The sequence below is a fragment of the Pan paniscus genome, chromosome 6 (genome assembly GCF_029289425.2).
Source record: "Pan paniscus chromosome 6, NHGRI_mPanPan1-v2.0_pri, whole genome shotgun sequence".
NCBI lineage: Eukaryota > Metazoa > Chordata > Mammalia > Primates > Hominidae > Pan > Pan paniscus.
In genome coordinates this window covers 99,119,857-99,135,278 of record NC_073255.2, presented here as the reverse complement: position 1 = coordinate 99,135,278, position 15,422 = coordinate 99,119,857, and positions in this window count along the sequence as shown.

Below are 15,422 nucleotides of genomic sequence, written 5' to 3'. Positions count from 1 at the left end.
TTTTTGTGTGTATTTTCCTCAATTGTAGTCTTTCTTAAAGTTCTGAGCCTTTTATGTAACCTAATAAATGAAATATCCATCTGGCACCAGGATAGATATGTTCTGCATGCTATAGTAAAGTGCCAGATCAAAATTCAGGACTTAGAAACACATTTTCTAGAATTGAATCCTTGAATCCTAGACCACTTAGTGAAATCAAGCATGCGATACCTGGATCAGAGCATGTAGAAGTAAAGTTCCTGAAAACATTTTTGGGTAAACTACCTCTCCCCCCTCACCTAAAGGGATATTTGCCAGCTTTGTAATGTGAGGCCTTGTAGGAGGTGGTGCTTTAACTGCACCACTTAAAAATCTAGCATGTGACCAATATAACTTGGGGAATATCTGACCCAGGAAATCTTGAGGATTAAGAAAGCAGACCAATGCTATGGTTTCAGGACCAGGACAGTTGCCACAGGATTGGAATCAGACAGTACTCTGAGTTTGTTACAGCAAAGGATGTGTGACTGCTTCCTATGAAACAAGTGGGTCACGTGCTAGAGGGTGCTGGTGGCAATGTAGTATCTTCTTCGGTCCTTGGCCAATGGGGTCACATATAAGGACAAAGAAATGCAAGCAGCAAGAAGCTGGAGGTATACAAGAGCTTCCTAGGGGCAGGATTTAGAAGCCATCGTTTGAAATAGAGACTTATCTATCTGCCTCAATGGAAGTACGGGTGGCGGAACCCCAAGAGAATCTCTGGAAAATGTTTGAAGTGTCCCACTATAAAAACAGATGATTTTAAATCTTTGCCAGGCCCAGCACCAGCTTAAAATAGAACCCATCAGTCATTAGTTGAAGTAAAATCTTTCTTATTCCCTTGATTCTCCTCTCTCCCAGGCTTACGCAGAGTAGGAAAAGAGAAAAGCCATGCATTTCTTAAACCAAATGTCAGAGAATATCAACTGCTGGCAAGATGTAAAAGTCTTTCTTTATAATGGAAATTAAATATTAAATATAGTCTTGGACTGGATATTTTAAATTTCTGATTTGACAGTCTCTGTTTTCACTAAAAGCAATGATAGAACTCTCAATTACCAATAAGCAAACAAAAAAGTCATGAGATCTGCCCAAATTTTACCCATTGGCACAGGAAGATACTTGTCAATGAAATAAATTTTGAAAAGAAAAGGGGAGATAAAACTAAAGTTAGCATTTTGATTGCAATTTATAGCTTATGCATCATGCTTCTACAAGATTTATGCCCAAGTATATGCTTCCTGAATATATAAATATGTATATACATATATAGATATACATTTGTGTGTGTGTGTATATATACACACACACATATATATATATGCTTCCTGACAGTGGCATTTGTAAGAATCTGAGAATATAATCTAGAATAACATAAAGCCAGCAGCTAAAACCTAAAAGATGACAACTTAACTTCAAACATTACCTATGATTTTTATACTTGTTTCTTTTAAAAATCTTACACAATTCTGGTTAAATGATGAAGACCAATCTGAGCTCCTATTGTGTTTTGTTTGTATTTATCTAAAATTTTAAATTAGACTATGGTTTTTGTTTGCTTTTTGTATCTAGAGAATAAAGTACTCTAAGGAAGACTGCAACTATATTACTCTATTCGGTAGTTGGTAAATAATAGTTGCACACAAAATTGGAAGAACTGTAAATTCTGGAATTAGCCATAATGATTTGATGCTTTTTAAAAATTGAATTTGTTGTTAGCATCTATTTTAACATATTTTAAAAATATTTTATCTGTTGTATGTTCATGTATTGTAATGCCATTAAAATGAGCATGTAGCTAGTGAATCTTCTGTAAATGTTCTTACAATCTTGTGGAAGAACATTTTTTAACTTAAACAAATATGAATATAAGCTGAAATTTCACAGCTTAATTGGTCTTTGACTTAGGACTTCAGTGAATTCATTAGTAAAATGACAGGAAAAATAACTACAACCCTTTTGAATTGCAGAATCACAGATTGTAGCATAATGGACAAGCCTCCTTTGTTAATAAATGCATAATAGAAATGTATTTTAAATTTCCTTACATTTATACTTCCTATTTCTATATCTCTTTTCTCTTAGGTAAGAAGCAAAGTAGCAGGAAGTGACTATTTTAAAACAAGTAGATTATAAACTGGCATTCCTCCCTGTGTTATGCAGACTTTTTTGCAGGCTTTCCTTGGCTTATTCTTACTCAGCTATATTTTTAAGAAATGCATATGGTCATAACCAAGCCTTTAGTTCTCTTTGCTCTTCCTTGATTGTTAACATTATTTTGAACAACTGTCCTGCTTTTTCCCATTGTAGCCATATCATATGAAGCAACACATTTATCAAATAATTTTAAGTTTACTTCACCACTATCCAAAGGCAGTGAATAAAGTTGTTTGCTTGTTTTTTCTCACTGATGAACCAAAATCAGGTATTCTGACATTTCTACTGCATGGTTGCCTGCAGAGATAATGAAATCCTCTTTCATTCACTGCAGATTCCCCTGGGGCTGAGTTTCATCTGCTTCCCATTATTGTTTATCCCTGCCACGTGGAGAGTTTACATCACATCCACTTTCAAAGGGGCAGAAATGATACTTTGCAGTTACAAAGGAGAAAGCATTTGGATCAACAATCTCCAGTAAATAAGTGATTTCCTGGCATTTAACCCTGAGTCATCTTAATTCATCCATTTTAAATTTTCTATGCACATTGAAGGTAGAGAGACAAAACTGAATTCGATTTCCTTAGAATTGTATCTTCTGGGTGAATCAATAAAGTCATCAATGCTTCTATATTCACTGATTTAACAAATCTTGTTTGCTCAGTTAACCCTATGCACTGTGCATAATAGGCCGTATACAAAATTCACCCTCTAAGTTTTATAATATTTCGTTAATAATTATGTATATCATACATTATCACAATGGGAGAAATGCTTTCAAATTCAATAACTTATTGTTGGCAGATTTATTTGATTAGTGTTAAAAATTAGTCTGGAACTTTAGGCTTAGAGTATTGAAGGCAATTCCTTGTGTTTGGTGAGAAGAATCAGAGTGTTAGACTAATGATATACAATGACTTTACCCAATTAAATATAACACACATCTTAATAATTATTTTACTTATTTATTCATGTATTTACAGATATTTTTCAAAATCTTCTAAAATCGCTTAAAAGGCATTATTACATAATGGTTAACAAATCAAAATTATATAGACCTGGAATCAAAACCTCATTCAACTATTTAAATTATTTAATCTGGTTCTATGCTTCTCATCTGTGAAACGGAATATTACTACTTACTTCATACTTTATGGGGAATTTTAATTGCATTTAGAGCATTAACACTTTTAAGACTGGCTCAAATAAGTGTTTAGTAAATCAGTGCTATAATAATATAATGTTCATAGATGCAAAAATCCTCAACAAAATACTTGCAAACTGAATCCAACAGCACATCAAAAAGTTAATCCACCATGATCAAGTAGGCTTCATCCCCGGGGTTGCAAGTTTGCTTCGATGTATGCAAATCAATATATGAGATTCATCACGTAAAAAGTACTAAAAACAAAAACCACATGATCATCTCAATAGATATAGAAAAGGCTTTTGATAAAATTCAATATACTTTCATGTTAAAAACCCTCGACAAAGTAGGCATTGAAGGAACACATTTCAAAATAATAAGAGCCATCTATGACAAACCCACAGTCAACATCATACTGAACGGGCAAATGCTGGAAACATTCCCCTTGGAAACCAGAATAAGACAAGGATTCCCTCTCTCACCACTTGGACTCAACATAGTACCCAAAGTCCTAACCAGAGCAATCAGACAAGAGAAAGAAATAAAAGGCATCCAAATAGGAAAAGAAGAAGTCAAAGTATCTCTCTTTGTCTATCTCTCTTTGCAGACAATATGATTTTATACCTATGAAACCCCGTATCTTGGCCCCATAGCTCCTTCAGCTGATAAATAACTTCAGCAAAGTTTCAGGATACAAAATTAATGTACAAAAGTCAGCAGCATTTCTACACACCAATAACATCCAAACTGAGAGCAAAATCAATAATGCAATCCATTCACAACAGCCACAAAAATAATAAAATATCTAGGAATATAGTAACCAAAGTGGTGAAAGATTTCTACAATGAGAATTACAGAACACTGCTTGAGGAAATTAGAGATGACACAACAAATGGAAAAACTTTATGTGTTCATGGAAAGGAAGAACTGATACTGTTAAAATGGCTATACTGCCCAGAGCGATTTATAGATTCAGTGCTATTTTTATCAAACTACCAATGACATTCTTCACAGAATTAGAAAAAATATTTTACAATTCATATGGAACCAAAAAAGATCCTGAATAGCCAAGGCCAATCTTAATTAAGCAAAAGAACAAACCCAGAGGCATCCCACTACCCAACTTCAAACTACACTACAGGGCTACAATAACCAAAACAGCATGGTACTGGTACAAAAACAGACACATAAACCAATGAAGCAGAATAGAGATCCCAGAAATAATTCCTCAAACCCACAATCATTTGGTGTTTAACAGAGTTGACAAAAACAAGTAATGAGGAAAGGACTCTCTATTCAATAAATGGTGCTGGGATTAACTGATTTATCATATGCAGAAGATTGAAACTGGAATCCTTCCTTACACCACAGACAAAAATCAACATAAGGTGGATTAAACCCAGGAAGATAACTTAGGAAATACAAAGTTATCACATTTCAAAATAATAAGAGCCATCTGTGACAAACCATCTATGATATATTTGTATGGAGATACAAATATATCTCCATACATATATGTATATATATGTAAATCTTTTGTCTTCTGCTATCCTTGAACAGAAGGATTATATAAAACATAATGCATGCCCAGCAGTTGTTTTAATACAGTTGAACTTCCTTTGTTCAACAAGAAGAAGCAGATTGCTCTTCCTTTGTATCTGCCTTTTAAAGAAGCTGTGATTTGTGATTCTGCAGTTTTTGCTTTAAGCGGTACTTCCATATGTATCCCCACTTCTACTTCTGCATCCCTGAGTTGATGCATTGCCTGCTCAATTTCCCATACCCCATTGGTTTCTATAAAAAGTTAAGGTTGGTGTCTTCTTATAGCATTCCTTTCAAACCTCTGGAATCTTCATGTCCCAAATTGTTTTTCATAAATATTTACTTAAGAATCCAATAGCAGGCCTTTTCCGTTTTACTATTTTCTTGGTTTCTTGCTTGGTAGATTGGTTATGTTATTTGGCTACATTTTAGGTTAACCTTTTTTGAATTCAGTGTTGACATAGTTGGCTTATAGACTATAGTTGGCTTGGTTTTGAAAAGACATGCAGAAAATGAGCAAGAACTATTTTAAAAGGGTTACATAATATGACATAGTAACAACAGAAAAAATGGAAAAGGGTTACATAGCATGACATAGAAAGAAAAAATAATATTTGCTGAGATACAAAATAAAATAGAATCATATCGGTGATAACACATCTTAACAGAAGTACATACCAATCAATGTTTTCAATTATACAAAATTCTTCCATCTGGTACAATTCTGGCAAGAAAATAAATACTAAGGTGGAGAACTGAATCTCATTTTACAGAGTTAATAACAATAATAAAGAAGAGTAAAAAAACTATTCTCGTGTGCTAATTTCTTTTGCAATAGTGTACAGCTGGGTTTTATCTTTTATTGTGTATATTATTTAAGATTTATTTTTTTAAAAAGCTTTGATCATGTAGTTTTTCTACATCTGGTTCTATTTGACACTTGCTATAGAGAGTGTATGAAAGGTCATGAACATTAATACCCCAAAGAGAGAGGATTTCTATAAAATATACATGGATATTATTTATGCACACTTTAATTGCCATTTCTATTGTCTTAACAAATGTCTATCAGTATGATATAAAGTGGTGTAAAGTAAACTGGTTAAACTTATGTTACTTTAATTCTGAATTTCACTTTTGGTTATTTAATTCCTGTTTTATCAATCTACTATATTGAAATACTTTCAAAATTATATATTTTTTATTCTGTTACTTAACACTGGCTGGAGAGCAGTATAATGAGGTTAATACCAGACTTTGCTGTAATCTGGGACTCTGTGCAAGTGACTAAACTTCTCACAGACCCAGGTAACCTAGCTGAAAAAATTGGTTTAAGCATAGCCTCACTTCATGGAGTGACTGTAAGGATTTAAAGACATAACGCACTACAATGCTAGGTCAATGCAGGGAGTGGACAGAACAAGCTCCTCTTCCACCTATCTGCCCTAAATATCCATTTAATTTAATTGTGACAACATGGCTGAACCTGGAGAATGTTATGCTAAATGAAAGAAGCCAGTCACAGAAAGACAAATATTGCAAGATATCACTTATATGTGGAATCTTAGAAAGTTAAACACAGAGTATCAAAGACAGAATGGTGGTTAACACATGGGCTAGGGTAGAGGGGAAATGAAGTGATGCTGGTCAAAGAATACAAAATTTCAGTTATGCAGAATGATTCAGATCTGGAGGTGACTATAGTGTATAATATTCTACTACATACTTGAAATTTGCTAAAAGAGTAGATTTTAAATAATCTCACCACAAAAAGAAAAAAGGTAACTATGTGAATTAACAGTATGTTCATTAGCCTGATTGTGATAATCAATTCACCATATATATATACCAAAACATGTTGTGTAACTTTATTGCCTACAATTTTATTTGCCAATTGTACCTGAATAAAGCTGGAAAAGTAATGAGATAAAAGAAAAGATATACACTGAATCTATCCGGAAAGGTAGATTACACTTAAGTACTCAAAAATGTTAGCTGTTATTATTATTTTTCTTTACAAATACATTGCTCATGTCTATAATTTATTTTAAGATAAAGTGCATCTGTACATCACTGTTATCAAAGCTGTCTATGTTATCAAGCAAGATTTATGATTAGTGAATTTCAGAATCTGCCCAAATGCTATGTTATTTTGTTTCAAAATAAATGTTCTATAATTTACTCATTGAGAGAAAAATTTATTTGAAAAATGTAAAGTATAGAAGAACAAAAAATACGATGCTATCTTTCTGTTATAAAAACAGAAAATAAGATTATACATGTATATATGTGTTTATTTTTTGTATGCGTGCATAAACACACACACATATGCATACTCACTCAAGAAGGAAAAGACTAAACAATGATACGTGATAATGGGGATGAGAACAAGACTCATAGAATATTATATTTTTCAACATAATTTTGACATTAGAACTATGTAAATTTTACACATTTGAAATATAAAAGTTATAAAAAGAAAAAAAATGCAGTTAATAAGTAACATAACCATGCAAGAGAATACATTATTATTTGAGGTAACTTTACAACATTATGCTAACATGACTGTACCTGAAGCCAGATATTCTATAGTGAGATATACTCTATTACTTGAAATAACAGTTATGGTATGTTAGAGATACACCCAATAATTAGATACCTAAATCTCTTACTTGTGTCAAAATATTATGTTTTAAAATATTATGATGTTTACTTGTGTCAAAATATTATGATGTTTTAATCTTTTACTTGTGTCAAAATATTATGATGTTTTAAAACTTTTACTTGTGTCAAAATATTATGATGTTTTCATATTATGATGTTTTGTGCTAACATGACTGTACCTGAAGGCAAATATTCTATAGTGAGATATACTCTATTACTTGAAATAACAGTTATTGTATGTTAGGGATATGCTCAATAATTAGATACCTACATCTTTTACTTGTGTCAAAATATTATGATGTTTTTAAGTTGGAGATTAGCCCCTATGATTTCTTAATAACAAAATGACATGTAAATGGCTCAAACTTTCCTAACACTTGATTTTCTTCACTTTATGGAAAAAGATATTGATTATAAATATCTTATTTATTGATATAAATTGATATAAATTAAGTCATATGTTAAAACCACGTTAAATGTTACTACAAAATATGACGCAAAGTATTTTTCTGGTACTGAATACGATCAAAATAACAAAAGGGGCGTTGAATTCCATTTGCACTCTTTCCCATGTTGGAACTTAGTTTTACTCTTTTGATTAAAATATTTGTTGGCTTTGAATTTAAAATGACACTGAATATAGTTTCAGGGAGATTTTTTTCCTAATTTCTTGATCAACTTATTTCCCTACATCCATAGTTGTCTTGTGGAGATCGTAAACACCTGCAGCCATTTCCAAGAACTATACTTTTATTTCTCCTGGTGGCACCATTCCTCCCTCTGGAACTAAGACCTCTAGGCCAGCAGAACGTAATGTCATGGGGAAAGGAAGCAAAAATTTTGCTAATGGGTCACTAAGGGTGATGGTGAGTTATGCCACTTCCAGTTCCACCCCTTGATTCCTGGACCTGTGAATCCTGGCTGTGGGAGAAACAGTACCATATATTGGACACCAATTCAGAGCATACACAACATTCTGGAGAACTTTGCCCCAGCCCTGCAAAGTATTGTCACCTAATTGGCATTGTAATTGTGACTTCAAAGGCCATTCCACTGTTCTATCTATCCAGCTGCTTCAGGATAACATGGTAAGACTAGAGAATTCAATAAGCATGAGCCCACTGCTACATTTCTTTTGCTGTAAAGTGAATGCCTTGGTCAGAGGCAATGCTATGTGGAATACCATGACGGTGAATAAGGCATTTTGTGAGTTCACAAATGGTAGTCTTGGCAGAAGCATTGCATGCAAGATAAGTAAACCCATATTCAGAGTAAATGTCTATTCTGGTGAGGACAAACCACTGCCTTTTCCGTGATGGAAGAGGTTCAACATAATCAATATGCCACCAAGTAGCTGGCTGATCACCCCGAGGAATGGTGCCACATTAAGGGCTCAGTGTTGGTCTCTGCTGCCAGCAGATTGGGCACTCGGTGGTGGCCATAGCCAGGTTAGCGTTGGTGAGTGGAAGTACATGTTGCTGAGCCCAGGCATAACCTCCATCCCTGCCACCATGGCCACTTTGCTCGTGGGCCCATTGGGCGATGACAGGATGACTGGAAAAAGAGGCTGAGTGGTGTCCACAGAATGAATCATCCTCTCCACTTGATTATTAAAATCCTCCTCTGCTGAGGTCAATTTTTGGTGAGTATTCACGTGGGATGAAAATGTCTTCAGTTTTTGACCACTCAGAGAGGTCCATCCACATACCTCTTCCCCAAATTTCTTTGTCACCAATTTTCCAATCATGCTTCTTCCAAGTCCCTGACCATCCAGCCAAATGATTGGCTACAGCCCACGAATCAGTACATAATCATACATCTGGCCATTACTCTTTCCAAACAAAGTGCACAACCAAGTGCACTGCTCAAAGCTCTGCCCAGTGGGAAAATTTCCCTTCACTGCTGTCCTTCAGGGATGTCCTAGAAAGGGGCTGTAGTGCTGCAGCTGTCCACTTCCAGGTGGTGCCTGCATATCGTACAGAGCCATCTGTGAACCAGGCCCTAGTCTTCTCTTCCTCTATCAACTGATCATAGGGAACTCCCAGTGAGACCATCGGTGCAGGGTGGGGGAAAGAAGGCAGGGTGGCAGGAGTGAGGGCCATGGGGATTTGAGCTACTTCCTCATGTAACTTACTTGTGCCTTTAGGAACTACTCGAGACTGATCATGTATATACCACTTTCATTTGATGATGAAATGCTGCTGTGCATGCCCAGCTTTATGACTAGATGGGTCAGAAGGTACCCAGTACATGATAGGCAGTTCAGGTCACATGGTAACTTGGTGACCCATAGTCAAACGTTCAGTTTCTACCAAAGCCCAGTAACAGGCCAAGAGCTGTCTATCAAAAGGAGGATAGTTATCTGCAGAAAATGGCAGGGCCTTGCTCCAAAATCCTAGAGGCCTTTTCTATGATTCACCTATGGGGGCCTGCCAAAGGCTCCAAACAGCATCCCTATCTGCCACTGACATCTCAAGCACCATTGGATCTGCTGGATCATATGGCCCAAGTGGCCTGGACCTGTTGCAGAACCTTCTCTTGTTCTGGAGCCCACGCAAAACTGGCAGCCCTTTGGGTCACTTGATAAACGGGCTGGAGTAACACACTCAAATGAAGAATGTGTTGCCTCCAAAATCCAAAGAGGCCCACTAGGGGTTGTGCCTCTTTCTTGGTTGTAGGAGGGACCAAAAACAACAACTTATTCTTCACCTTAGAAGAAATATCTCAACAGGCCTCACACCACTGGACTCCTAAAAATTTCACTGAGCTAGAAGCCTCCTGAATTTTAGTTGGATTTATTTCCCATCCCCTGACATGCAAATGTCTCACCAATTAGTCTAGTGTATTTGCTACTTCTTGCTCACTGAGTCCAATCAGCGTAACGTCATCAATGTAATGGACCATTGTGATAACTTGTGGAAGGGAAAAGTGATCAAGATGTCTGCAAAAAAGATTATGACACAAAGCTGGAGAGTTGATACACCCCTGAGGTAGGACAGTGAAGGTATGTTGCTGGTCTTGCCAGCTGAATGCACATTGCTTCTGGCGGGCCTTATGGACAGAAATGGAGAAGAAGGCATACGTCAAATCAATGGCTTCATACCAGGTACCAGGAGATGTGTAAATTAACAGCTGCAATTGGAGTCACCACTTGGTTAAGTTTGTGATAATCCACTGTCATTCTTCAAGATCCATCTGTCTTCTTCACAGGCCAAATAGGAGAGTTGAACAGGGATGTGGTGGGAATCACCACCCCTGCATCTTTCAAGTCCTACATAGTGGCACTAATCTCTGCAATCCCTCCAGGAATGAGACATTGTTTTTGATTTACTATTTCTCTAGGTAGAGGCATCTCTAATGGCTTCCATGTGGTCTTTCCACCTGATAGCTCTTACCCTACCAGTCAGGGAGCCAATGTGGGGATCCTGCCAGCTGCTAAGCATGTCTATGCCAATTATGCACTCTGGCACTGGGGAAATGACCATAGGATGGTTCTGGGGACCGACTGGACCCACTGTAAGCCAAACCTGAGCTAAAAATCAATTAATTACCTGATCTCCATAAACCCCTACTTTAACTGGAGGACCACAGTGAAGTTTTGAGTTACCTGGAATAAATGTCAGCTCGGAACCAGTGTACAGTAGTCCCTGAAAGTTCTGGTAATTCTCCTTTCTCAAAACACAGTTACCCTGGTAAAAGGCCAGAAGTGTCCTTGGGGAAGGATGAGAGAAAGGCTAACAGTATAAATTATCGGTAGTGTAGTGGGGTCCTTCCTCAAGTGAATTGGGGCCTCCCCTTCATTCATGGAGTTTTGGGTCTGTAAACTGGTTCAAGTCTGGAAATTGATTGAGGGGCCATGAGTCTCTATTTCTATCATTCAAGTTATTCTTTAGTCCACTTGACCTGGAAGTTTTCTGCTTATGCAAATTAAGTAGGAATACAGTAGGCTTACTATCAATTTCACTTCTAGGAACACTGTGATTAATTAGCCCTTGTCAGAGCTCTACAGGAGTCAGACTATTCTGATTGCTGCTTTGCATCCGCTGTCCATTATGGCAACTACAACCATCTTGCTTTGACAATTGAGTGCTGCCACTTGGCCTCTGCCACCTCAGAATCCAATTATTCCCATTCCATTTAAGTTTTTCATTTCAGTGACTGTAAGATCTGGTATACAGAGAAGGGCAGTCGCAAAGCTCTTCAAGGATGCAGGTGCTCGCCCATCTCCAGGACCAACTGACCCATGTTCAACTTCTGTTCACAAGGAACCATTCTCCACTTCCAATCAAGCTTACACTTAATATTAGCCATCACATCTTTTTTTTTTCTTTCGTTCGTCAGAGCAAACCATCCTAACTTCTTTTATTTAAGCCACACCCTTCATCTCTAATTAACACTGTCTCTAAACATCTCTTTTGCCATAGCTCATGTATCCAGTTAGTCTCCAGTCAGTTAAATGTAATTTTTACTTAACCAATATTTATTTGTTAAATTAGTATGACTTCTCTCGCTGCTTTCCATTCCCACTGGTTCTATCATAGTCCAGGTCACTCAATTAGACTGTTTGAAAGATGGCCTCAATTTTTACATCTTATTCTCTCCTGTGTTAATTTTTTAAAACATGACTGAAATAATTTAATTCTCAAACATGAATAACTTCCATTCCACTTATTGCCAAAAGAATAAACACCAGATTCTTTGACATGTTCTCTGTGGTTGTTCAAATTGTCTTTTGATCTTAATCTCTCAATATCCCCCTATTAACTTACATTTCCTAAAGTGCCCAAATTACTTCCTGACTTTTAATGTACTTAAGTATTATTATGCTCTTTTTGTCATTATTTATCATCTTTCTATTTCCAACTCAAATATCAGCACACCTTTGAAGTTGTCATTGATCTCAGAGTCAACATTTATTTATCCTTTTTCTATATTTGCACAGGAAATTATTTGAATTAAGAAGTTACTTTATTTTGCCTTAAATTATACCAGAGTCTGAGTAAATTTTTAATTTTTAAAATTAAAATCCTACATCTTGCACAACAGGTCTTCTAATTAAAATTTGTCCAATGGAATTGTATAGATGAGGTCAGATGACTTTACATACACCTGCACAAGATGTTACAATAGCATTCTAGGTCAGTGCTATGGTTAAAACAATAAAAATTAATTTAAAAACTTAAGAAGTTATTTTTATAATCATAAAAACAGTTCTTAAGCAGAAAAAAAGTGAAGAATTAGTCATCAAATGATTAATAAATATTACTTTATTAATATTTGGAATTTATGTTCATCAAAAGACATTATTAAGAGAGAAAAAAGCATCCTTGGGGCTGGGAGAGAGTATTTATTATATATGTATATATATGGTAATTTACGTGTGTGTGTGTGTGTGTGTGTGTGTTTATATATACATATGCACACACACACACATATATTCCAATAAATAACATATCCAGAATACATATAGAATTCCCACAAGTCAGTGATAAAAAACAATCTGGAGCAATGGAGGAGGGGTGGAGCAAGATGGCCAAATACAAGTTCCACTGATTGTTCCCTCTGCAAGTACACCAATTTAACAACTATCTACACACACACACAAACACACACACACACATACACACACACACCCCTTTATAAACAAAAACAAAAATCAGGTGAGCACTCACAGTGCCTAGTTTTAACTTCATATACCTGAAAGAGGCACCAAGGAGGGCAGCAGACAGTCTTGGATCACCAATGCCACTACTTCCCCATCCCCCAGCAGTGGCCTGTAGAATGAAGAGAGATTCTCTATGCTTGGGAGGGGGAGAATGAAGCAAAGGAGAGACATTACATTGAACTCAGCAGTGCCCTTTCACGGTAGAAAGCCAAACTGGACTGAACTCAGCTGATGCTCATTCACGGAGGGAATATTTAAACCAGCCCTAGCCAGGGGGCAAATGCCCATCACAGCGGTTGGAACTTGAGTTCTGGCAAGCCTCAGCACCATGAGCTAAAGGGCTCTGGGGTTTTAAACACACTTAAAGGCAGTCTAGACCACAAAGACTGCAACTCCTAGGTGGTTCTCAGTGCTGAATTTGGTTCAGAGCCAGTGGATAGTGATGGGGCCACACAACCTACTGAGACACCAGCTGGGGCAGCTAAAGGAATGCTTTGCCACCCCTCCCCCAACTCCAGGCTGCACATCCTGTGGCTCCAAAAGAGACTCCTTAGTTCTATTTGAGGAGAAGCGAGAAAAGAGTGAAGAGGTCTTTGTCCTGCATTGTGGATACCACCTCAGCAACAGTAGCATAGGGCAACAGTCAGAGTCTTAAGACACCCTTTCCAGTCCCGAGCTCCCAGATGACATTTCTAGACACACCCTGGGACAGAAAGAAACCTACTATCTTAAGGGAAGGCCCCAATCCTGGAAGCACCCATCAACTGCTGACTAAAGAGCCTTTGGTCTCTGAATAACCACGGTTATAACCAGCAGTGTTAACCTGGTAGTATGCTATGGGACTTGGGTGAAACTTGCTGACTGCAAATGAAGCTCAGCACATTCTCAGCTGTGGTGGTTATGTCGAGAGACCACTTCTGCTTTGGAAAAGCTGGTACCTTAGGTACCAGCTCAGCCACAGTGGGGTAGAGCACCAAGCAAGCTCTTTGGGTCCCTAACTTCAGGACTTCCATCTTGGATGGCATTTCTGGACCTGTCTTGAGCCAGATGTGAGCCCACTGCCCCAAAGGGTGAGTCCTAGGTCAGTCATCATTCACCACGAGCTGACTGAAGAGCCCTTGGGCTTTAAGAGGACACCAGCAGTAACCTGGCAGTACTCCCCATAGGCTCATGGTGGTGGCCACAGTGTATTATAATTTGGCATAATATAAAGGAAAACACATTTGGTTATATCTAAAAAATATCAATATTTTCCTCATTTCACTTTTTTAAATGACCTATTTCTTATAGATGCCACTTGACCATATTGACAAGTGTTTCTTGTAGAATTATCTATTTGAATAAGGCTAGTAATCTTAAATTGTATTAACTGATGTGAGAATGTACATAAAATCACTCACCAAGTAGACCAATTCCAAACTGAATAAAATGCCATAGATTTAACTTGCTTCTTATCAATATATTGGTAGGGATGGTGCTAAAACAAAAACTATTATCAATAATAATCAGTACAAAAATTGACATTGCAGATAAAACAAATCAAGTGCATAATATTCTCAATGTGTCAGGAATGGAAAAATACTAACTACTTTGGGCAGTATATAATCAATGTAATTTTTCAGCCTAAGTTCAGAGTCGTACTATTTGATAAGGTACAGCTAATAAGTAAATATATCAAACAAGTAAATTTCTCCATCTGTGTGTGTGTATATATATATATTCATGTGTGTGTACATACACATTTATTTAGTTTGACTAAGCTATTTTTCCTAAGCTATTAATAAGTAATTATCTTATTATTAAGACCCTAAAATCATGTTCAATGTCATAGATGAGAATTGAATTATATCATATTCATAACATATAGGTGTCAAGAGGGGTGCTTTTTGAGGATAAAATTTTTTTTAATGACCAAATTGATGCTATAAATTTAAAATCAATAAAATTCAAATGTACTATATTTATCAATAATTTGCTTTACACAATTGAATCTATCACCCCAAATTCTCTAATATTTCTTAGTTTAAATTTAAAGGATATATCCTGTTGGCTGAAAATGGAAGACACATATCCTGGAATATTTATGTAAAGAGACCAGCCTGACTGGGACAGATAGATTCTCTATTCTAGCACATTGATCATGGTTGGAAACACTGGCAAGAGCTGTAAAAAACTTACTAAAAATAAATGCAAATAAGTACACTGGTTGCCAAACAGCACTATCCTATC